The sequence below is a fragment of the Loxodonta africana genome, chromosome 4 (assembly GCF_030014295.1).
Source record: "Loxodonta africana isolate mLoxAfr1 chromosome 4, mLoxAfr1.hap2, whole genome shotgun sequence".
NCBI classification, from domain to species: Eukaryota; Metazoa; Chordata; class Mammalia; order Proboscidea; family Elephantidae; genus Loxodonta; species Loxodonta africana.
Genome location: NC_087345.1, coordinates 96583646 through 96608185, shown reverse-complemented (window position 1 = coordinate 96608185; position 24540 = coordinate 96583646). Strand labels below are relative to the sequence as shown.

The window sequence follows — 24540 nt, the reverse complement described above, 5'->3', positions numbered from 1 at the left end:
TCCCCCAAACTATTCTAAACGATGTGATAATTTAGAAACGTCATATAAATATATGCCAAAGAAATAACCCTGATGTTAATCCAAATCCCTCCCAAGAGAGTACCTAACCAAATAAAGCCCCTTAAACTCTGAAATTGCTGCCCCTCCAAAAAAACCTCTTTTCATTTCTTTAAAGGGTAAATAATACTATTTTATCCCACTGAATAAATATGTTCTGTTTTTAAGGCTCATTCCCACCAGTTATTCTAGTTCCAGAGTAACTCTGGGTTGTGCTTGTGTCTAGTTTAATCTGAAAATGTGGGGTATGTTCTCTCTGGCCCACTGGTTTTTAAATTTTTGAAGCTTTATAAACATTTGATTCAAATTTTAATTTTCAGACATAGCTTTTTTAAGTTCTGTTTCTGGCCAAGATGGAGTAGACCCACTACAGTCAATTTCTATCTCTAATTACAACACTAAACATTCTGGACAAAATACTAAAAGCAACTACCTGCGTAAAAAAGTAAATTAAAAGTAGGTGGAATGTGGAGAGGAATAAAAATGTGGAGAAGTAACCTGTACTGAGTGAGTTCTTCTGATTTCTTTTTCATCTTTTCTCTCAGGGCTTTGTCCTAAGAGTAGCTGCCTAGTGGGGAGGAGCACAGTTGGCTAAATATCTGAGAGAAGCCCCACTTTTCCGAAACTTTCTGACTGAGGAAACAGGAAAGGTTCCTGAAGGCAGGAGGCTCTGGGAAAAATTCAAAGGCTTTCCCTAATTCTACACAGGCACCTATACAAGTCATAGGCTCACCTCTGAGCTACACATGCACAGGACAGACACAGAGCAGAATAGCAAGGCTTTGAAAACTGAGCTAAGAGTGGCACATGGACAAAAGGCAAGACAAAATTTGCAATGTAACCCTAACTGGGTTGACTCTCTGCTAAAACAAAACAAAATAAATCAACCTTCCCCAGATCCAGTCTTATAATATTAAAAATATCCAGGATACAGTCCAAAGTTACATGACATACAACTAACCACGAAAATGTGCCCAATGCTCAAGGGAAAAGACAATAACTGCCAACCCCAAGATAACCCAGATATTGGAATCTCAAAATTTTAAAAGAACTATTATAACTATGGAGCCCTGGTGATTCAGTGGTTAAGAACTTGGCTGCTAACCAAAAGACAGGCCGTTCAAATCCACCAGCCACTCCTTGGAAACCCTATGGGGCAGTTCTACTCTGTCTTATGTCACTATAAGTCAGAATCAACTCGACGGCAACGATTTATTATTATTATTATATAACTATGCTCCCTGGAGTAAAAATTAACACTCCTGAAATGAATGGAAAGATGGGAGTTCTCAGCAGAAAAAAAGTAACTATAAAAAGGAAACAAATGGAATTTTAGAACTGAAAAATACAAAGTCCAAAATAAGGGCTCAACAGCAGAATGGAAATACAAAGGAAAGGGTAAATAAACATGAAGATACGTGAATAAGAATTATCTAAATTGAAGGAAAGACAAAAGACTGAAAGAAAATTAAAAGAATTTTAGGGTCCTGTGGACAAAATTTCAAATTCTATTCATGTCACTGGAGTTCCTACGTGGTGCAAGTGGTTAACAGCACTCAGGTGCTGACCGCAAGGATGGAGATTCAAGTCCACCCGAATATGCCATGGAAGAAAGCCCTGGCAATCTACTTCCAAAAAATCAGCCACTGAAAACCCTATGGAGAGCAGTTCTACTCTGATACACATGGGGTTGCCATGATTTTGTGACTGACTCTATGTCAACTGGTTTTGGCAACTGATATTCATGTCATTGGAGTCCCAGAAAGAGAGGAGAAAGAGGCTGGTGCAGAAAAAAAATATCTGAAGAAATAATGTCCAAAAACCTCTCAAACTTGGCGAAAGGCACAAATACAAAAATTCAAAAAGCTCAGTAACCCCAACTAGTATAAACTCAAAAGGAAACCATGATGAGGCACATCACAATTGAACTATGAAAAAGCAAAGATAAAAAAATTAAAAAAAAAAAAAAAAACTCTTAAACCAGCACACACACAGCACACAGAATTTCTGCAGAAACTATGGAGTCGAGATAACAGCAGAACATCTATAAAGTGCTAAGTCAGGATTTTACAGCCAAAGAAAACTTCCACCAGAAATGGAAGTAGAAAATACATTTTCAGTTGAAAGAAAACTAAAAGCATTTACAACCAGCAGATCTACTTCAAAAGATATGTTAGAGGAATTTCTCCAGGGTGAAGAGAAATGATACCAGAGGGAAACTTTGAATTTCACTAATAAAAAACAAGAAAAATAGTACATAGCTGAATATACATATAAGAGACTATATTTCTCCTAAGTTCTTTAAAATATATATGATTACCAAAAGTAAAAATTACATAATTGTCTGGTGGGATTTTCACTGCATGTATACATAACACAAGTGACAATTATAAAGCTCATTGGGGTAGCTGTTAAGGTTTCTACATTTTACTTGAAGTGGTAAAATATTAACTTTAACTAGACTGTTGATTGAGATAAATATTATAATCCCTAAAGTAGCACTGTCCAATACAAATTTAACAAAATACAATTTATATAACTTTAAATTTTCTAGTCGCCAAATAAAAAAGTTAAAAGAAACATAAAATAGTCTATTTTATATAACCCATGTTTTACTGACTACGCAAAGGCATTCGACTGTGTGGATCATAACAATCACGGATAACACTGAGATGAATGGGAATTCCAAAATACTTAACTGTGTTCATGAGGAACCTGTACATACACCTCGAGGCAGAACAGAACAAGGGGGTACTGTGTGGTTTTAAAATCAGAAAAGGTGTGCGTCAGGTTGTATCCTTTCACCATACTTATTCAATCTGTTTGCTGAGCAAATAATCTAAAAATCTGGACTATAGGAAGAACACTGAATCAGGACTGGAAGATGACTCATTAACAACCTGTGAGGTCTTGAAGCACATACTAATGAAGATCAAAGTCTACGGCCTTCAGTATGAATTACACCTTAACATAAAGAAAAAAAAAATCCTCACAAATGGACCAACAGACAACATCCCAACAAAAGGAGAAAAGATTGAAGTTTTCAAGGATTTCATTTTACTTGGATCCACAATCAAGAATCATGGAAGCAGCAGTCAAGAAATAAAATGATGTACTGTGCAGGGCAAATCTGCTGCAAAAGACCTCCTCAAGCGTTGAAAATCAAAGATGTTACTTTTAGAACTAAGGTGAGCCTGACCCAAGGCATAGTTTTTATAATCGCCTTGTACGCATGCGCCACCTGAACAATGAATGAAGAAGACTGAAAAAGAACTGACGCATTTCAATTACGGTGTTGGCAAAGAATACTGAATATACCATGGACTCCCAGAACAATGAACAAATCTGTCTTGGAAGAATACAGCCAGAATGCTCCTTAGAAGCAAGGATGGTGAGTCAGTTCTATCCAAAGCAATCTACGATACAATGCAATTCCGATTCAAATACCAAATAAATTCTTTAAAGAGATGGAAAATCTAATCATTAACTTTATATGGAAAGGGAAAAGACCCAGGATACATAAAGCACTATTGAAAAAAAGAACAAAGTAGGAGGACTTGCACTACCTGATTTCATAACCTACTACACAGCTGAAAAAAAAAAAACAGTAGTTTAAACAGCCTGGTACTGGTACAACGACAGATACATCGACCAATGGAACAGAATTGAGAACCCAGATGTAAATCCATCCACCTACAGTCACCTGGGCCCTAAGTCCGTCAAATGGGGAAAAGACAGTCTTTTTAGCAAATGGTGCTGGCAAAATTACACGTTCACCTGCAAAAAAAAAAATGAAACTAGACCCGTACATCACACCATACACAAAAACTAATTCAAAATGTGTCAAAGACCTAAATATAAAACCAAAAGCTATAAAGATCACAGAATAAAAAACAGGATCAACGCTAGAGGCCCTAATGCATGGGATAAACAGGACACAACCATAACTAACACATAAACTTCAGAAGATAAGCTAGATAACTGGGATCTTCTAAAAATCAAACACACTCATCAGAAGACTTCACCGAAAGAGTAAAAAGAGAACCTACAGGCTGGGAAAAAATTTGTGGCTACGACAAATCCGACTAAGGTCTCATCTCTAAAATCTACAGGAAAATCCAACACTTCCACAACAAAAAAGACATAATCCAATTAAAAAATGGGCAAAGGAAATGAACAGACACTTCACCAAAGACATTCAAGTAGCTAACATACACATGAGGAAATGCTCACGATCAACAGCCATTAGAGAAATACAAAGCAAAACCACAATGAGATGCCATCTCACCCTAGCATTACTGGCACGAATCAAAAAAACAGAAAATAACAAATGTTGGAGAGGCTGACGGATGACTGGAACTCCTACACACTGCTGTCTGGAATGTAAAATGGTACAACCATTTTAGAAAACAATATGGCACTTCCTTAGAAAGCTAGAAATAGAAATACCGAGTGATTCAGCAGTCCCACCCCTATGAATATATCCTAGAGAAATAAGCCATCCCATGAACAGACATATGCACATCCATGTTCGTTGCAGCATTGCTCACAATAGCAAAAAAATGGAAACAACGTAGATGCCCATCAACAGATGAATGGATAAACTATGGTACATACACGCAATGGAGTACTACACAACGATAAAGAACATGATGAATCTGTGAAGCATCTCACAACATGAATGAATCCTGAGGGCTTTATGCTGAGTGAAATACGTCAATCACAAAAGGACAAATACTGTAAAAAAAAAAATTGTAAAAACTCATGTAAGTGGTTACACACAAAAAGAGTCAATCTTTGATGTTTATGAGGGAAGGGAGGGCAAAGGAGGAAAAACCACTGAACAGACAACAGATAAGTGATAACTCTGGTGAAGGATTAAGACGGTACACAATTCTGAGGAAGCCTGCACTTGTCCAAGGCAATGTTAAGGAAGCTCCATAGACACATCCAAACTCCCCGAGGGACCGAATTACTGGGCTGAGGGCTGTGGGGACCATGGTCTCTGGGAACATCCAGCTCAGTGGGCATAACACAGTTCATAAAGAAAATGTTCCACATTCCACTCTGTTAAGTAGCTTCTGGGGTCTTAAAAGCCTGCGAGAGGCCATCTAAGATACTCCACTGGTCTTACCCCACCTGGAGAAGGGAGAACGAAGAAAACCCAAGACACAAGGGAAAGATTAGTCCAAAAGACTAATGGACTACTACTACCACAGCCTCCACCAGACTGAGTCCAGCGTAACTAGATGGTGCCTGGCTACCACCACCAACTGCCCTGAAAGGGATCACAATAGAAGGTCCCAGACACAGCTGGAGAAAAATGTAAAACAAGGTTCTAACTCACACACACACACACACAAAAAGCAGACTTAACTGGCCTGACAGAGACTGGCGAAACCCTGAGGGTATGGCCCCTGTATACCCTTTTAGTTCAGTAATGAAGTCACTTCTAAGGTTCTCCCTTCAGCCAAAAATTAGATAGGCCTATGAAAACAAAACAAGATTAAAGGGGCACACCAGCCCAAGCGCAAGGACTAGAAGGCACAAGGGGACAAGAAAGCTGGTAATAGGGAAACTGAGGTTGAGATGGGAGAGTGTTGACATGTCGTGGGGTTAGTAACCAATGTCACAAAACAGTATGTATACTAAAAAAAATTTAAAAAGCGAGGATGGTGAGACTTTGTCTCACGTACTTTGGACATGTTATCAGGAGGTACCAGTCCCTGAAAAAAGACATCATGCTTGGTAAGGTGAAGGGAAGACCCTCAACAAGGTCGACTGACACAGTGGCTTCAACAATGGGCTCAAATGTTGTTGAGGACAGCACAGGACTGGCAATGTCTTGTTCTGTTGCACACAGGGTGGCTATGAGTTAGAACCGAAGGCACCTAACAAGCAGCCAAAATTTTATCACTTCAATGTATAAATTAATAAAAAAATTACTGAATGAGGTGCTATACATTCTTTTTGTGGTAGTTAAATCTCTGAAATCTGTATTTTAAACTTCTCTTAAGGACTTAATTGGATTTGTCTCCTTTTTATATTGTTTTAATTTTATAGTTCTGTGGCAGTTTTGAAACAATCATTTTCTGTTCTGTGCCTCTCCCTTACATAACTCGTTTTGAGGTTTAAGTCACTGGACGTGTACAATAGTCTGTAAAGAAATATGACCTATAACTTTAAAGCTGTCCTATATGATGGCTTTTTCTATAATAGTGTTTTCAGGTAAAATACAGCTTACAACTTTTTTGAGCCTATTGATATTTTATTGTCCATGAGAACAGGATGAGGCTGTGTTTCATTTTGTTGCACACAGGTTCGCTATGAGTTGGAACTGGGGCAAACCTTCCCCGAAGAATTCCACACTCCTTGATTTTTATACCATATCAAAATAGAAGTTTTGGTATCCTTGAGGGACAAAAACTGTGTTCCTTTTAAATGTTCTTTGACTTCTGGGAACCAAAAGAAGTCTGAAGGGGCAAGAACAGGGCTGAAGAGTAGATGGGGTAAGGTTTCCCAGTGAAATTCTTGTAGGACAGCCTTTGCCACCCTTGAAGAATGAGAAGGTGCATTGTTGTGATGGAAATAAATTCCTACCGCAACTCTCATGGCCTGTTTCTCACCAATTCAGCTTTTAATTTCCTTAAAACTTTTTCATAATAAGTCCCCATGATTGTCCTGCATCCTTCTAGAAAGTCTACCAAATTTACCCCTTTGGAATTCCAAAAAACAGTCACCATAACGTTCTGAGAAGGCTTCTCTCTCTTGGCTCATCTTTGAGGTCTTCCCGAACTTCCTTAAAATGCTAGTTCCATCTAAAAACTCTTGTTTTATGTGGTGTGGCATTCCCATTAACTTGATGCAAAGCTTTAGTGATTTGGGAAGATGTCCATGTGGGTTTTAGTAAAAATTTGGTATTACCCTAACCTAAAAATCCTTTTTTCCACAGTACAAAAGGAATTCTTCTTTTGAAGGCACCATAAGCAGACTAAGACAAGTGTATTACCAGGGGTACTTGTCTACAGCCATTCACTGACTGCAGAGACATGTTTAAACACACCTTGTTTGGCATAAACCCCTGCATGTTTGAACTGTACCCTAGTAGCAATACTTTTTGACTTACCCTCATACAAAGAAAATTCACTTAGGAAAGAAACAGGAAGTAAGTGCAGAGATTTAAATATGGGTCAGAATGTAAAAAGACTTAGATGCCAAGTTAGGACTCAAATTGTACTTTGTAAAAACTAGAGACTAAGGAGATGCCCACCTCTCTTCCATTTATCTGTTTTAAGAGTGGTTTCTGAGATGTTTAAACTGGGGTCTTTAAATAAATGCTGCAGCGGAAAGGGAAGAAGAGAAAGTATAGAAAACGATTTAGGAGAAAACGAAAAGAACATTACTGGGGAGCAATAAAGATGCCCTTATTAGGAATAAGATACCCCATAGCAGGGGCCATGTTTCACTCAGACCTAACAGACAAATGTTGTTAGCTGCCATCAATTCCAACTCACAGTGACCCCGTGTGTGCAGGGTAGAACTGCTCGGTAGGGTTTTTAAGGGTGTGACGTTTTAGAAGATTACCAGGCCTTAGTTTCGAAGCACCTCTTGGGTGGGTTTGAACTGCCAACCTTTTGGGTTAGCTGTGCAATGTTTAACCATTTGTGCCACCCAACACATATATTATCAACAAACCTGGAGCACAGGATTGTGGGTAGGGAGTATCTACTTCATATTAAGCAATGCACTGAATACTTTGGCATGCCCTTCCACATTTTTAATCCTTACAATATCATACCATGATGCATGTTAAAAGTTAATCCTTTCAAGACTTAATTGAATCCTTCGTTGATACCATGTGTTTTCACTAATGGAAGGAATGCTGATTAAAGGATCAGTTCAGAATTTTTGTTACAATTTATGGATTTTGATACACATTATCTGGGATCACATATGTCCAGCAGGCTCTAGATGTCATAAATTCTACTGATATGACTCAAGGGTAAAATCTTTTTTTTTTTTCCATTTTATTTTTGGAAATTTGCAAAACATGAGGAAAAACATGAAGGCATCTGGCAATGACTACACATACATTTTATTTTGTCTCCTTCTTCTTAGCCTTTTTATTTTTCATGAAATTTTTCAAAACCATGGTACGATGCATTCTTCCCTACTGCAAAAGCAGTACTTAACAACCCAAATAAATAAAAGCCAAGGGATTTTTTATCTCGGAAAAATTACCACTACAATGCATTCTTCATTACCGCAAAAGCTGTACTGGCAGGCCAAAAAAATAAAAGAATTTGAATCTCAGGAAAATTACCACTACTGTGCATTATTCAATATAATAAAAAGCCGTACCAACAGCTAAGAAGCAGGAATAGCTGCCCTAGAATACTGCAGAACTGCTCACGGCAGTGTATTCCACCTGCTACACATGGAAGCACTGATTGGGCCTTAAGATTGAACACCGGGTAAGAACAACTTAAGGAGTTCAATTCTCTTGAAGGTACCACTGCAATGCATTATTCCTTATACCATAGGCATTTACTATTCAGAAGCTAGAAAAGCAGGGCACCAGTAACACTTGGAAACAAGGAACATCAGGGAGAAAGTGACCACTATGACTGAATGAAGGCTGGGAACAGCTTATTCCTGTGATAAGTACATTATTATGAGAACACAGTAACTGGGAAATATATTGAAAAGGTTTATCTCACATAAATAAAGGCAAATGGGTCAAAAGTTTAGAAAATTCACACATCTAGGTGGTATCACCTAAGACAATGCTCAGTCTACACAATGAGGCTCCAAATCCTGTTTCAGGAGTTTGACACATTTCAAAAGGCTCCCACCTCGAGGCTAAATGTGTTAAAATCAGGCTTTCTCCTTCCCAAAGAACTCCAAAGGCATAAAATGCAGCTGGGATACTGTACATCCCATGAGTCACAAAAGAGTAACAGGTGAGAAAACAGAAAGACTAATTAAGTGACCTAAAAAAGGTGACAACTGGAATTCAAAGTCAAGTCTGATTGGCTCCAAAGTCTATATGCAAAAAAACTGAACTATCTTTTATCTTCCCAACAAAATTATAATAAAAGAATGTCCCTAAAAATGTCTGAGAACTCTAGGGTAAAAGGAAAATAAGAAGAAAGATTAGTCTCATCCCTAATACAGATGTGAGAATCTCAAAAGGGTTTAAATTCAAAAAAAAAAAAAAAAAGTTGGTAACACATTTGAGCCCTCATTTTCACTAAAATTTTTGGTGCAACAACCTTTTACAAAAATAAGTATAATATTTAAAAGAGCACATATGTACTCACCTAAAATGAAATCTAAAAAATAACTGGAGGAAAATGGTAAGATTACCTACAAGCAGTCCAAAAGAAATTAGGTGGTTTGATCAAGGTTGGTATCCATGTGGTGGCTCAAATGTGGTAAGCAGGGCATCTCTGTGGACTGACAGCCCAGCACAGGGTGTTAGGAGACCAAGTGAGGTACTGGAGCCCAAGTAGGAGGTGAGAGGGTCCCAGCATGGGTTATCTGAGAAGCTTGGGGTGAGGAGTGCATCCAGGCACAGGGTATTAGAGCCCAAGCCTGGTGAAAATGGAAACCCTGGTGGCATAGTGGTTAAGTGCTATGGCTGCTAACCAAAGGGTCTGCAGTTCGAATCCACCAGGTGCTCCTTGGAAACTCTATGGGGCAGTTCTACTCTCTCCTGTAGGGTCGCTATGAGTTGGAATCGACTCAACGGCACTGGGATTGGTTTTGTTTTTTTTTTAAGGTGAAAATGGAATACATACAGGAGAGGGAGTAGCACTGACAGTGGGAAACTGGTTACATACAAAGGGAGTGAGCAACTAGGTAACTATATTAAGGATAATGGGAGCCATGTTTCTTCCAGTAAGAGAAAGGAGTTATAAATTTGAAAAGGGAGAAAACTAGAACAAACCCTGTGGAGTAAAACTGTAAAAACTCTATGAACTCATGGTTTTCTCTATATATAGATAAAGAAATAAATATAGCGCTCAAATATTGGTTTCTAAATACCCTTTTCTGGTAAAAGAAACCAGTTTTTGGAGGAATGGTTGATTTCGGGGCTGTGGTAGGTAAAGTACAAAGTAACCATGGAACATTTTCTTGTGCCAGAAAGTAAGGAAGTGCTGAATGTTTAAAAAGAAAAAAAGAAAAAAAAACCGCCACAAAAACTAGTGAAAGTGCTTTCAATGGCCAAATTTGGGACAATTTGAGACAAATAGCAAGTTTGATAAGAAATGGGCTATTTACAGTCTCAAAATACCTCCCCACAAAATACTAATTTTAAGGAGAAAAGAGTAATTTTACACTGAACATGTCTGGGAGACATCACCTTAATCAAGTGATCAAACTGTGCATCATCAGTAATGAGGCAGAAATTGTATACTACCTGATAGGTCGCAACGAGAATGAAGCCTCATTACCGTGATATCTCTACCCAAAAATGCATAATCTCAATTTAACCATGAGGAAAAAAAAGGCAAAGTCACACTGAGAGGCATTTTACAAAACCAACCCGTAATCTTCAAAAATGTCAAGTTCACGATAAAGACTGAGGAAATGTTCTAGATTGAATGAGTCTAAAAAAAATCATTACAACTAAACGAAAAGCCCATTCTGAACTGGATCCTTTTGTTACAAAGGAAATTACTGGGGAAACTGGCAAACGAATAAGGTCTGAGGATGAGATGGTAGTAATATGCTGTTGTTGTTAGGTGCCGTCGAGCCCCTTCCAACTCATAGCAACCCTATGTAAAACAGAATGAAACACAGCCTGGTCCCGCGCCACCCTTGTGATCGTCATGCTTTGAGCCCATTGTTGCAGCTGCTGTGTCAACCCATCTCACTGCGGGTCTTCCTCTTTTTTGCACGACCCTCTACTTTACCAAGCATGATGTCCTTCTCCAGGGATTGACTCTTCCTGATACCATGTTCAAAGTATGGGAGACGTAGTCTCGCCATCCTTGCTTCTAAGAAGCATTCTGGTTCTACTTCTTCCAAAACAGATTCATTCATTCTTTTGCCAGTCCATGGAATAGTCAGTATTTTTCGCCAACATCACAATTCAAAGGTGTCAATTCTTCTTCTGTCTTATTCATCATCCAGCTGTCCCATCCATATGAGGCGACCGAAAATACTATCGCTTGGGTCAAAGACACCTTAGTCTTCAAGGTGATATCTTTGCTTTGTTAGCACTTTAAAGAAGTCTTTTGCAACAGATTTGCCCAATGCAATGAGTCATTTAATTTCTCAACTGCTGCTTCCATGGCTGTTGATTGTGGATCCAAGTAAAATGAAATCCTTGACAACTTCAATTTTTTCTTTATTTATCATGATGTTGCTTGTCTTATGCTTAGGTGTAATCCACACTGAAGGTTGTAGTCTTTGATCTTCATCAGTAAGTGCTTCAAGTCCTCTTCACTTTCAGCAAGCAAGGTTGTGTCACCTGCACAACACAGGTTGTCAATGAGCTTCCTCCAATCCTGATGCTCCATTCTTCTTTATATAGTCCAGCTTCTCATATTATTTGCTCAGCATAGACTGAACAGGTATGGTGAAAGTATACAACCCTGATGCACCCCTTTTTTAACTTTAAACCACAGTCTCCCCTTGTTCTGTTTGAATGACTGCCTCTTGATCTATGTATAGGTTCCTCATGAGCATAATTAACTACTCTGGGATTCCCATTTCTCACAATATTATCCATAATTTGTTATGATCTACACAGTCAAATGCCTTTGCACAGTTAATAAAACACAGGTAAACATCTTTCTGGTATTCTCTGCTTCCAGCCAAGATCCATCTGACATCAGCAATGATATCCCTGACTGCACGTCCTTGTCTGAATCCAGCTTGAATTTCTGGTAGTTCCCTGCTGATATACGGCTGTAGTCGCTTTTGAGTGATCTTCAGCAATATTTTGCTTGTGTGTGATATTAACAATATGGTTTGGTAATTTCTGCGTTCGGTTGGATCACCTTTCTTGGGAACAGGCATAAATATGGCTCTCTTCCAGTTTGTTGGCCAGGAAACCATCTTCCAAATTTCTTGGTATAGATGAGGACTTCCAACACTGCATCATTTTGTGCAAACATCTCAACTGGTATTCCATCAATTCCTGGAGCCTTGTTTTTCACCAATGCCTTCAGCGTAGCTTGGACTTCTTCCTTCAGTACCATCTGCTCCTGGTAGTAACATAGCAATGTTATTTTCCTGATTTTGATGGTTATAATTACGTGCGGAAGAAAGATGTCGCATACGCTTCCATAAAGATTATAGCCTTGGAAACCCTATGGGGCAGTTCTACTCTGTCCTTTAGGGTCGCTATGAGTTGGAATTGACTCGACAGCAATGGGTTTGACTGGACTGTAATTATGTAGAGAAAGTCTTCCTTTGGAGTGATGAAACATTGTGTCTGCGACTTCTCTCAAATGATTCAGAGGAAAAAAAGTTCTCTGTACTATGAACTTTTCTGAAAGATTGAAGTTTTTTTTTTTAAGTTACCTTCAAAAAACTTGTTTACAGCATTTAAAACTAAAAGATAAACAAAACAGTACTGTTTCCAAATGTATGAATGTTTCTACATCTTACTCTTCATGAAATTCTTAACGACCTTTGATTTATATCTGCGCTGTCCAATACAGTAATCACAATTCAGTTCCTAGATCACACTGGCCACATTTCAAGTGCTCAATAACCACATGTTGTGGCTATCAGCTACTGACTTGGGCAGGACAGATACAGAACATCTTCATCATTGCAGAAAGGTGCACTGATATAGAGGCTGAGAAATGAGCTGATGTAATGAATAACTAAAAGTGGTAAAGAGTCAGAGGGACCCAAGTGCTCTAACGGTAAGTCATCTAACTTCTCCTGAGCTTCAGATTCATTTTCTGAAAAATAGACTAATATATCCAACACTGCAAGGCTACTGAAAAGATAAAAAGATATGTAAAATATCTAAAATGGCACATAGTAAATATCTGATAAACATTAGATCTCTTCTCTAAATATGGGTAGATAATTTCTTCATCTTTCATCTCAGTACTTTTGGACAGGAGCACAAGTTTGAAATAAGCTTGCTGTCCTGCTTCCTCAAAAGGCCAATGAGTTCCAAGTTATTAAACTCAAAGAAAAACTGTTTACTTCTTACCTTATTTGACTCTCATCAACACTTGACCCTCCTTGCCACTCTTCCCCTTGAAACACTCTCTTGTTTTCTGTTAACACACCACCTCACCTCTTCACAGTCTTTGGAAACTCACATTCTTCCAGGAAACTTTTTTTTACGTTCGAGGCCCTTGTAGTTCCATTCTCTCATCAGCTGAGACCTAGTGATCTTAAATCGAATCCACTTTTGACCACGTCCACAGTTCTCATCCTAATTCAAGCTATCCTCGTCCTTCCTGGACCACTACAGAAGCCTCCTAACCTATCTTCCCACATCGACTCCTGCTACTTCACCTCCTGTTCAATACATGTCACCATAATCCTAGTTCTTCCTTCTGGAAGATGGAAAATAACTGTAATGGCTTTTAAATGGTAACATTTTTTAAAGTAACATAATTATACCACTCTATGTTAAACATCTTTAGTTAAGCATTCTTAGTTCCACCTATATTCAGAAAATGACAGTTTCCAGGTCACACACAGTCATACTGTCCTTTAAAAATGTAGGTCCTTAAATGGAACATAACGTGCAGGTACGAGTCACTTGGTAGTTTATGCAACAAAGACTTGCATGACCTGAAATTTCAAACCACAATTGCTATTTTTAATGTTTCTATAGCTGAAAACATGTTAATTCATTAAATATTTATTAAGTGCCTACTACAGCCATACATCGGAATCAACTCAATGGCAACGGGTATGCACATATATAAGGATCCCTGATGGCACAGTGGGTAAAGCATTTCGTTGCTAACCAAAAGGTTGGTGGTTTGGACACACATAGGGTCATCATGAGTCAGAATCCACTCGATGGCAACTAGCTTTTGTTTTGTTTTGTTTTTTTTAATAGAGGTCCTGGGTGATGAAAACAGTTAAGAGCTCAGCTACTAACCAAAAGGCTGGCAATCTGAATGCACCCAAAGATGCTTCAGAAGAAAGCCCTGGCAATCTACTTTCGAAAGATCGCAACCAGTGAAAACTCTACGGGAGTGCAGTTTGACTCTGAAACACATGAGGTCACCAGGAATTGAAAATAACTGAAAGTTTTTTTTTTTTTTTAATGAGTCAGGCATTGTTCAGGGATAAAACATTGACCCAAACTGAAAAACCCTGTTCCCATGGAATTTGCATTAGAGTGGGGAAGAAACACAATAAATGGAAGTTAGCAAATTATCTAGTATATTGGAAAGTGTTAAGTGTTATGGAGAAAAAATTGACTGAGTAAAAAGGGATAGGATAAATATGGGGGTGGGAGGGCACTATTTTACACAGAGCAATCAAGGAAGACCTCAGTAGCATAGCACAAGTGTGGCTACAGAAAAAGTTAAAGATACGAAGTCAGAGAGGCGGAAGAGACTCAAATCACTCAGGGCCCTCTACACCACAGTAAAAGCACTATGGATTTTACTATGACTGAGAAGGGGGCCATTTGACAAATGAGGTGACATGATCTGATTTATACTGAGATCACTCTGGCTGTTAAAAGCTGTATGTGGGCAAAGGTCAAAGCAGTGAGACCTGTTAGGAAGCTATTCTACAAGCAAGAGATGGTAGTGGCATTTTTACATTTCATATTGAATTTGTTTATTCTAACCCTATGGAAGGAGCCCTGGTGGCACCATGGTTAAGATCTATGGCTGCTAACCAACAGGTCAGCAGTTCGAATCCACCAGCTGCTTCTTGGAAATCCTATGGGGCACTTCTGCTCTGTCCTACAGGGTTCCTATGAGTCGGAACTGACTTGACAATGTTGTTGTTGTTGTTTTTTTAAACCCTATGGAAAGGAGCCCTGGCAGCTCAATGGTTAAGCACCGGCTGCTACCCGAAAGGATGGCAGTTCCAAACTTCCCAGCCGCTCCTCCTCGGGAGAAAGATGTGGCACAGCCTGCTTCCATAAAGATTACAGCCTTGGAAACCCTATAGGGCAACTCTATTCTTGGTATCTACTCCAAGCAGCAGATTAACCTATGAAGCACAGGTCAACTGTGAAACACAAGCGGTCCCATGAATCAGAACTGATTCCACAGCAACTGTTTTGGTTTTTTCTTGGTTCAAGTAGTAGGAATTCATAAAGCCACAAAAAAAACCAAAAAACCTGTTACACTCAAATCAATTCCAACTCATAGTGACCCTACAGGTCAGAGGAGAACTGCCCCATAGGGTTTCCAAGAAGTGACTGCTGGATTCAAACTGCCCAACTTTTGGTTAACAGCCAAGTTCTTAACCACTGCGCCACCAGGGCTCTTTCATAAAGCCACAATTAAAAAAAAAAAAAAAAAGACAATGCAAAGATGAGTATTGGGAACAGCAATAGAGTGATACTATGTATTTTATTTCTGGGCTCTACTCAGTGTTACTAACAGTTATCACCTTCCAGATGGCAAGCCAAGGTGCATGACTATTAGCATATTCTTTGGGACACAGGATTTAATTAAGAATTTGGGTTTTAACATTATTTCACCAGGCAAAGGTATGTCAACACCCAATTTACATCATTAAAAAACAAGATAATGGTAGGCTCACTGAAGGAAAGCTACAATGAAAATTATTCTAGAGCAGACTTTATTACTTTTATGCCTGCCACCCCCTTTAACTAAGGTTTTACAACTATTTCTCACTGATGTACCTAAAAAGTTCAGTATTAAGTTGATGGGTAGCATAATAGTGCATTTACTTATTATTCAAAGATGCTACTGATGATGAATCAACTGCATATCATGTACTTGCATTGATTCATTCTATCTCTGCTGATTAACAGCACTGCTTTTCAAGAAAAATGCCTAAGGATTAGTTAGTGCCCACAGGATGATGGGGAAGCTGAGTGACTGCTGAGTTTCACTCTTAATCCATAGGCCCCATTACCACCACACAAAGATACCTGAGGAAAAAAAAAATCATTTTCTCCATGACACACGTTTTCAGGCAGCATATTTAAGAACAATTTTCCATTTTCTTCTCCCTGGGCATACTAAAGAATGTCTTTAAAGCATATGAGTACACTTAGAGTAAGCAAACATTCAAATCTTACACCAAAAAAATCTCAAAACGTACTCAAATTCTCAAGTAAAAAGTCTGAATGATTTACATACTAACAAACACCAAAAAAGTTACAGGTGAAATGCAGTACAAGTAGAATCGCTAATTTAATAAAACTTGTACTGTATAAACACCATACAAGTTCAGGTTATCTTTGACAGGACAGTACAAAAGAAATCCAAAGATAGTTTCAAAATTTCATTTCTTCTACCCAATCATTTAAAACAACAATTAACAAAAAAGCCCCACAAACTTTTCCTTTTTTTAATTGCAGCTTTTAACCAATAGCAAAATAGTGATATGATTAAGCCAACTGCCAAAAAAAGCAGCAGGAAAAAAAGCATTGGTCTGGAAAGAGACTTGACTACCTATCAATTTTTTTCCTGCCATTACCAGTAAAATACAAAACCACCAATTATTTAAGAATGTTTTGCCTTCATATTCTGCTGCAGAGGTAAGAAGTCATATGCATGAATTAAGTAACATTTCATTTTTAAAGTGAGAAAATAATGCATCTATTAATATGCTCTTTCCTCAAAATTCACAACACATTTTGGTAAGATCTTGTTAGCATTGGGAAAATTTTTTTTAAGATCAGGATCTACTAGCCAAAACATTATGTTAGAAAACTTTTTGACCAGTTTTGCTTAAATATCTCAGTTCACTGGCAGCGTCTCAGGATGTTAGTTAAAATAATCCAAATGTATGAAAAACGCTCAGCTCGCAGACACTATGTAATACGGTACAAATATATATTGAGGGAATTTTTAAATTTAACATTTGAATACGCGAATGTTTTAATCAACTACTCTAAATCAGGCGTTTACATTTAGAACAATTTAAAAAAAACGTGTGGGTGGCAAGACCGCCAGCCATCTGTAGGAAATCTCTTTAATGGCTTAAGATTCCTAGGTCTGAGGAGAGGCGACTGATTAAGCTAAGTTTAGATCTCCTGGCCCTTTTGTTGTCATCCCAGCACCGCGTTTAAAATATTCTCCCCGAAGGTGGGAGAATAGTCTGAAATTCAGGGCATGGGGTGAACACTGAAGCTTAGACGCGCCAGCTCTTCCCTATTCGCGCACTCAGGTCACAGCGTAGTAAAGTTTGGTTTCACAAACGGGCTTGGACGCTGTTGACAAAAGCAAAGTCTCCCAAGTAAAGCCGACGCGGGGGTCGCGGAGCGCCCGGAAGCCCAGCAGGACACGTTTCCACGGGAGGGAGGGGGCTGTCTGTGGAGATTCTGGGGTGGAGCCCCTTTCTGCACCCTCCCCCCGCGCCGGGGACCCCACACCCGGGCGGGGACAGGCTTCGCCAGCTGAGGCGGGTAGGCCACAAGAAGGAAATGGGACGGGGTGCTGACAGTGCGGCGGCGGCCGGAACAGGGCTTTCCTCGTGGGCTAGCGAGAAGGAAGAAGGGGCCCTCCACACCGCAGCTCTCCCCGTACTCGAGAGGCGGCTCCAACTTTCCTCCAAGCGCAGCACGCCGCCTGGGCCGCGCGAGATCCCCAAACTTTGTCCGCCCTCCTTCGCCCTGGGCCCGCTCCTCCACTCTGCACCAGCCCGTAACCCCCACCTCGGCCGGACAGCTGCCCAAGCGCATCCGCTCCCCGGGGTCGGCCCGTGTTTACCTAAGGCCGAGGTCGAGGCGCTTACTCCGGCGGCGGCCCCACAGCAGGTCCCAAGGTACTCGTCACTCCGCCGCCAAGTTCCCCAACATGGATTCCCTCGTCCGCCTTCAGGTGTTCCGGGGGCCACTGGGGCGCCGGCTCTGCGGGCCAGGTCGGGAGACGGTCGCGGCGGGCAAGCAGGGACCGGACCGGGGCTGCTTTGCTTCGCGCGGCTTGCGCCACCGGGGCTCCCCCTCCCCCCGCCGTGTCTGGCTTCCTCCCTCCCCCTCCCCGCGCGTCTCCTCCCCTACCCTCCCTCCGCTCGGCTCCGCTCCGCTCGGCTCGGCTCAGCCCCGCGGCCACATGTCGGCGCGCTACGGTGACGACGGCGGCGGCTGGAGCCACCGCACTCTGTCTACTTGCAGCTCTGCCCTGCGTGCACCTCCGCAGCGCTCAATGGACCGCAGGGGGCGCTGGCAAACCACCGTTTGCGACAGAGGAACGTGGCGGGCGGGGTCACGTCACGCGGCTCGTGAGCGGGAGGGAGATGGCCGCGAGTAGTGGAGGCTCCTGGGAAACATTCCTCCCTCCCGCCCTCCTCCCACGCTGTGGGGCGTACGCATGCGCTGCGCGTGGAGCTCTGGTGCCGGCGCTACTTTGGCGGCCGTACGGCCATAGGCCACTGGGGACAATAAAGACGCTCTGGGAAGACTGGACGTGAGAGGCGTCGTGCGGCGTTTATTCTCCGTCTTTATGGTAATCTGCAATTGAAAAGAGTATTAGTATGCTGTTTGGCGGTGGACTGAGTTTTTAAACAGCTGCGTTGCTCAATCACAGCTCAAGTGCACCCTGCGCGAAAGTTTAAGTGTCAGCAACTTGTTTAAACCCAGGTCCCTCTTCGCTCCTGGTGAGCATTTAAAAAATGCCAATGGGACAGGTTTCCCACGTGACTTATCGATCCTAGGGCATAACCCCACGTCTTAATTACCACAACACAAAATTCAACTTAATCATTCACTTTAAGAAGCTTCCCTTAGTGACGTGATTATTCATTCAATAATTTTTAGGAGCCTGCAGTATGCAACGCGTGTGCCATTCTTGACTCCTTCCCCCGTGGTGTCGTCATATTTTTTATTTTGATTCATTTACAGACTTTTTTCAAAGTAACTACCTCTTTAACATCATGGTTTCTCTTCTGGACAATTTCAGCAGCTCCTGGCTGCTTCCTGTCATCGGTGTCTTCCACCTAATCCGTCCACCACTCTTCTACCAGGTGGTCCTTTCAGTCCCCCGGCCCATGCTACTGTCCTGCTTACAGCTCCCGCGGGATGACGCTTTGCTCCCGGGCCGCCCCGCGGACGTGGCTTACCAGGGTCTGGGTCTCCGCTCGCGCCTTTTCCCCGCGTTGGTCATTTTCCTCCAGTTTCCGCGCGCGCGCTGCGCTCTCCTAGCCACGCTGACCCCTGCCCAGGATGACCTCCCTCCCTACTTTCCCGAGACCCCACGGACTGGCTACTTCTCTGCCGCCTCTTGCATTGTCCCAGACTAGGCTGGTTGCTCTGTCGCCTGCTGCCCGCACTGTTTACATCGCTTCCCTTGCACCTTCATCCTATGCATTGTGTTTCATCTACTAAGAGTCTGTCTCACACTTTCAGGCCTGGGACAGTGTCAACATTTTCGTAACAACAGCGCCAGGCACAGCACCTAGCACAAAACCAAGAACCAATCCCATTGCTGTCGAGTGGATTCCGACTCATATGGACCCGATAGGACAGAGTAGAACTGCTGCATGCCACATCTTTCTCGCCTAGAGGGGCTGACGGGTTTGAACTGCCTGGCCATCTGGTTAGCAGGGGAGGGTTCCTTGACACTCTATAAAGACTTGGTAAATAATTGCTGAAGAAATAAATGCATGGCAACATTGTCTCTTTATGGTTCAGTCTTCGGAGTTTTACAGTGTATTGTTCTGATATGAGATTTGGGAATCTAGATGAGATTTTCCATATTTGGGAAATTCGAAGGAACAATGGAATTAGTGGAGGAACTAAAATACTTTTTCTGATGGAGGAACAAAATACTTGTGAAGGGCCTTCCCTCTTCACTATCAGAGCACATTTAAAGAATGGTTAAAAAGAAAGACTGTTAAGGGAATCAGGGAAAAATTTGTTTAAGCATTTCTACAATATAACCAGATCAACAAGTACTGTTATTATGAGCCATCCAACAAAATAAGGTGTGGCTTTGTTATGTGTCATGCACAACTTCACCCTACAGAATCTTACTTCTCCAGTGTAACTCCAGATCAGAACTTCTGGTGTAACATTCTTCAGTGTGGATTTTATATGAAAACCTCTTTCTCTCAGAAAATCTTCTTTCTCAAAATTAAAAGGCAAATGGTAACATTTGCCAAATAGAAAACTATATTTAATTTTTAAATTGACAATAATTGTATACCGTTTCAACAAAACTAAACAATGCTGGATCTTTTGATGTAATTATTCACTGGCAGGTAATTAATTTTTCACTCTTTTAGAGTTAACCTGGGTATTATGTGAACACTTTTTTTTTTTTTTCAGAGAAAAATGCTCTCAATGCTAATGTGCTAGTGCTTTCTCCTTTCATGTGCAAATAGAAGAGAGGGTGACGGTTTGTAACAGGCCACCTCTTGCCACCCCAGGGAAAAGACCATGTATATTACTGTACATGCAGCAGCCTCTTCATTATGTTTCCGTGATGTAGATTTGTTATTTTGTCTGTGGTTTTAGTATTTTTTATTTCCAGTGTATTAAAGAAGTACAAAGTTTTAAATAAAAGATGAAGTATAAAATATAGGAGTAAAGGTTGATGTACCAACCATCATCGTCAACATTCTAGACTTGATTATAACCATAAAAAATGCAAATGATACGCATCATAAACAGCCTTCACCAAATGCCCAGTTGGCACGTTGCACTTTACCAGGCACTGAAAATATCAAACCTGTCACACAGCAACAGAAACTCACAGTGGCATTAAAATTGAATGCTAACCTATCTATTGATATTGACAGAGCTTTAGCAGAGATAATTGCTATTATTAATTTAACTATTGTGAATAGAATACAAAATAAACTTTAAGAGAGGGAATCATGGTATAAAGACTGGATTAAGTAGGGAACATAGTTATAATACCGACTCTCACTTAAGACCTTCATAATTTTGAATAAATGATCTAATTTTTCTGGTCTTCTGTTTCCGTATTTATTAAAGAGGAAGTTTTTATTTTAATGATCTCTGTGGCATTTTTTACAAATAAAAGTGTATGAATTCAAGGGTGTCCAGCTTAAGACTCATAAGCAAAACATATCCAAATATACCATACCTTGTGTGGAATGGAAAATAGACGCTATGAGGCAGAGTTAATTTATAAGAATTAAAAAAAAAAAAAAAAGACTGATTTATTTCTGTTTTCACAACTATGAAAAGTTTTAATCAGCATGATACTATCCAATTGTTTTCTTTGCGGAATTAAATTTAGTTCAAGAACAATCAATAGGGTATCTGCAATCTGGAAGGTGGTGTGAGATGTATGTAGATGAATGAACAGTGTCTCAGTAATCAAGGTAATGACAATTTAGTAGGTAGGGATAACACAAGTACAAAAACAAACTGAGGAAGGATATAAATGCCATAAAAGTAAAACAAAATGTTACGTTGGGGAAGGTTAAAAGACGGAGAGAACACAAAGGGGACTGTTAATAATTGAATGGTGCCCCTCCTCCCCCCGTAAACTATTTTGGAATTCTAACCCATGTACCTGTGAATATAATCCTATTTGGAAAGAGGATTTCTTTGTTATGTTAATTAGGTCATACCCGAGTAGGGTGGTTCTAAATCTAATCACTTCTGAGTTACAAAAAGAGCAGATTAGATACAGAGGCACACATGAGGGAAGACAGACACCATGCAATGGCATTACAAAGGTGGTTCATGGCGGAGTTAAGGACCACACTCCCTGACACTGACAGAGGGGATGACACCAAAATGACCCCAGGTTCTGCAGTGGTGGTGGGTGGGTGGTGCTGCAGGGGAGGGGCTGCCAAGGCAGTGGCTTCACTAGGGCTGGTGTCACCTGTTACCCAGTGCTGTTGGGTGAAGAGGAGCATCTCCACCTTGGCCAGTGGGAGAGGGGAGGAGCTGCCGTGAGCTGTGGAAGGGGTGGGGCTGTAAGGGGACATTCCTCTGACTGCCCCTGCCCATGGGGCAGTGACACCATGAGTTACTGCACTGGGTGACACCAACTTTGGTGACACCATGCGAGATGGCCAAGGAACCAGGGAATGCTGGGTCTATCCACAAAAATCTCCAGCTCTTTGCACATGTCATTGTAATACTTTACTTTGTCTTCTTGAGAGGCCCTTTGAAATCTTCACTTCTTTTACTTCATAAATTCTTCCTTTTGCTTTAGCTGCTCGATACTCAGGAGCTGGAGATGGAAAACCAAAAGGGAAAAACACACTCAGCGTTTCTTAAGCTGAAAGAACTGAAGGAAAAATTCAAGCCTCAAGTTGCAATAGTGAAGGATTCCATGGGGAAAATATTAAACGATGCAGGAAGCATCAAAAGAAGATGGAAGGAATACACAGAGTCATTATACCAATAAGAATTAGTCGATGTTCAACCATTTCAAGAGGTGGCATATGACCAGGAACCGATGGTACTGAAGGAAGAAGTCCAACCTGCTCTGAAGGCATTGGCGAAAAACAAGGCTCCAGGAATTGATGGAATATCAGTTGAGATGTTTCAACAAACAGATGCAGCGCTGAAGGCACTCACTCGTCTATGCCAAGAAATATGGAAGACAGCTTCCTGGCCAACTGACTGGAAGAGATCCATATTTATGCCTATTCCCAAGAAAGGTGGTCCAACTGAATGTGGAAATTATAGAACAATAGCATTAATATCACACGCAAGCAAAATTTTGCTGAAGATCATTCAAAAAAGGCTGCAGCAGTATATCGACAGGGAACTGCCAGAAATTCAGGCCAGTTTCAGAAGAGGACGTGGAACCAGGGATATCATTGCTGATGTCAGATGGATCCTGGCTGAAAGCAGAGAATACCAGAAGGATGTTTACCTGCGTTTTATTGAGTATGCAAAGGCATTTGACTGTGTGGATCATAACAAACTATGGATAACACTACAAAGAATGGGAATTCCAGAACACTTAATTGTGCTCATGAGGAACCTTTACATAGATCAAGAGGCAGTTGTTCAGACAGAACAAGGGGATGCTGATTGGTTTAAAGTCAGGAAAGGTGTGCGTCAGGGTTGTATTCTTTCACCATACCTATTTAATCTGTAAGCTGAACAAATAATACAAGAAGCTGGACTATATGAAGAAGAAGAGGGCATCAGGATTGGAGGAAGACTCATTAACAATCTGCGTTATCCAGATGTCACAACCTCGCTAGCTGAAAGCGAAGAGGACTTGAAGTACTTACTAATGAAGATCAAAGACCACAGCCTTCAGTATGGATTACACCTCAACATAAAGAAAACAAAAATCCTCAGAAGTGGACCAATGAGCAACATCATGATAAACGGAGGAAAGATTGAAGTTGTCAAGGATTTCATTTTACTTGGGTCCACAATCAACAGCCATGGAAGCAGCAGTCAAGAAATCAAAAGACACATTGCATTGGGCAAGTCTGCTGCAAGGGACCCCTTCAAAGTGTTGAGGAGCGAAGATGTCACCCTGAAGACTAAGGTGCGCCTGACCCAGGCCGTGATATTTTCAATCACATCATATGCATGTGAAAGCTGGACAATGAATAAGGAAAACCAAAGAAGAGTTGACGCCTTTAAATTGTGGTGTTGGCGAAGAATATTGAATATGCCACGGTCTGCCAAAAGAACGAACAAATCTGTCTTGGAAGAAATGCAGCCAGAATGCTCCTTAGAGGCAAGTACGGCGAGACTGTGTCTTAAATACTTCGGACATGTTTTCAGGAGGGATCAGTCCCTGGAGAAGGACATCATGCTTGGCAGAGTACAGGGTCAGCGGAAAAGAGGAAGACCCTCAACGAGGTGGATTGACACAGTGGCTGCAACAATGAGCTCAAGCATAACAACAATTGTAAAGATGGCGCAGGACTGGGCAGTGTTTTGTTCTGTTGTGCATAGGGTCGCTATGAGTCGGAACTGACTCGACGGCACCTAACAACAACAACAACAACAACATCCACAAAAAGAGGGAATTCACACAGCCAAGACTCTGATTTGGATTTATAGCTTTCAGAACTGTGAGAAAATAAATTTACATTCTTTAAAGCCACCCACTTCTGGTATTTCTCTTACAGCAACACTAGGAAACTATGACAAGGACCAAGGACAATTTCATAAAAGAGCTGGCAATCTGAACAAAATTGAGACCAATGTTATTCCAAATTGGGAGACTCCAGTACACTCTCAAGTTGGTCTCCCATTTCCCATGGTACCTGTTCCACATTTTTACTAGTCACCTCAAGTCTTAACCTCACAATCACTCTTGCAGAGCCCAGCAAAAGACCTTACAACAGTCTTCATAGGAAATTAACTTCTCACTTCTTTCTCTGTGTACAAATCTGTTATATTTGTCTCTACCACTCACCTGT

At 40.8% G+C, this 24540-nt stretch overlaps 1 protein-coding gene across 3 annotated transcripts in view; it reads right to left on the bottom strand.

Moving 5' to 3' along the window:
* SCAF11 (SR-related CTD associated factor 11) overlaps positions 1-18158 on the bottom strand; it is a 98749-nt gene extending 80591 nt beyond the window's left edge. For all 3 annotated transcript variants that reach the window (XM_064284346.1, XM_064284347.1, XM_064284348.1), the window contains exon 1: positions 17928-18158. The gene's annotated coding sequence lies outside the window, so the exon portion shown is untranslated. The remainder of the gene's footprint in view (positions 1-17927) is intronic.
* Positions 18159-24540: the final 6382 nt, after the last annotated feature.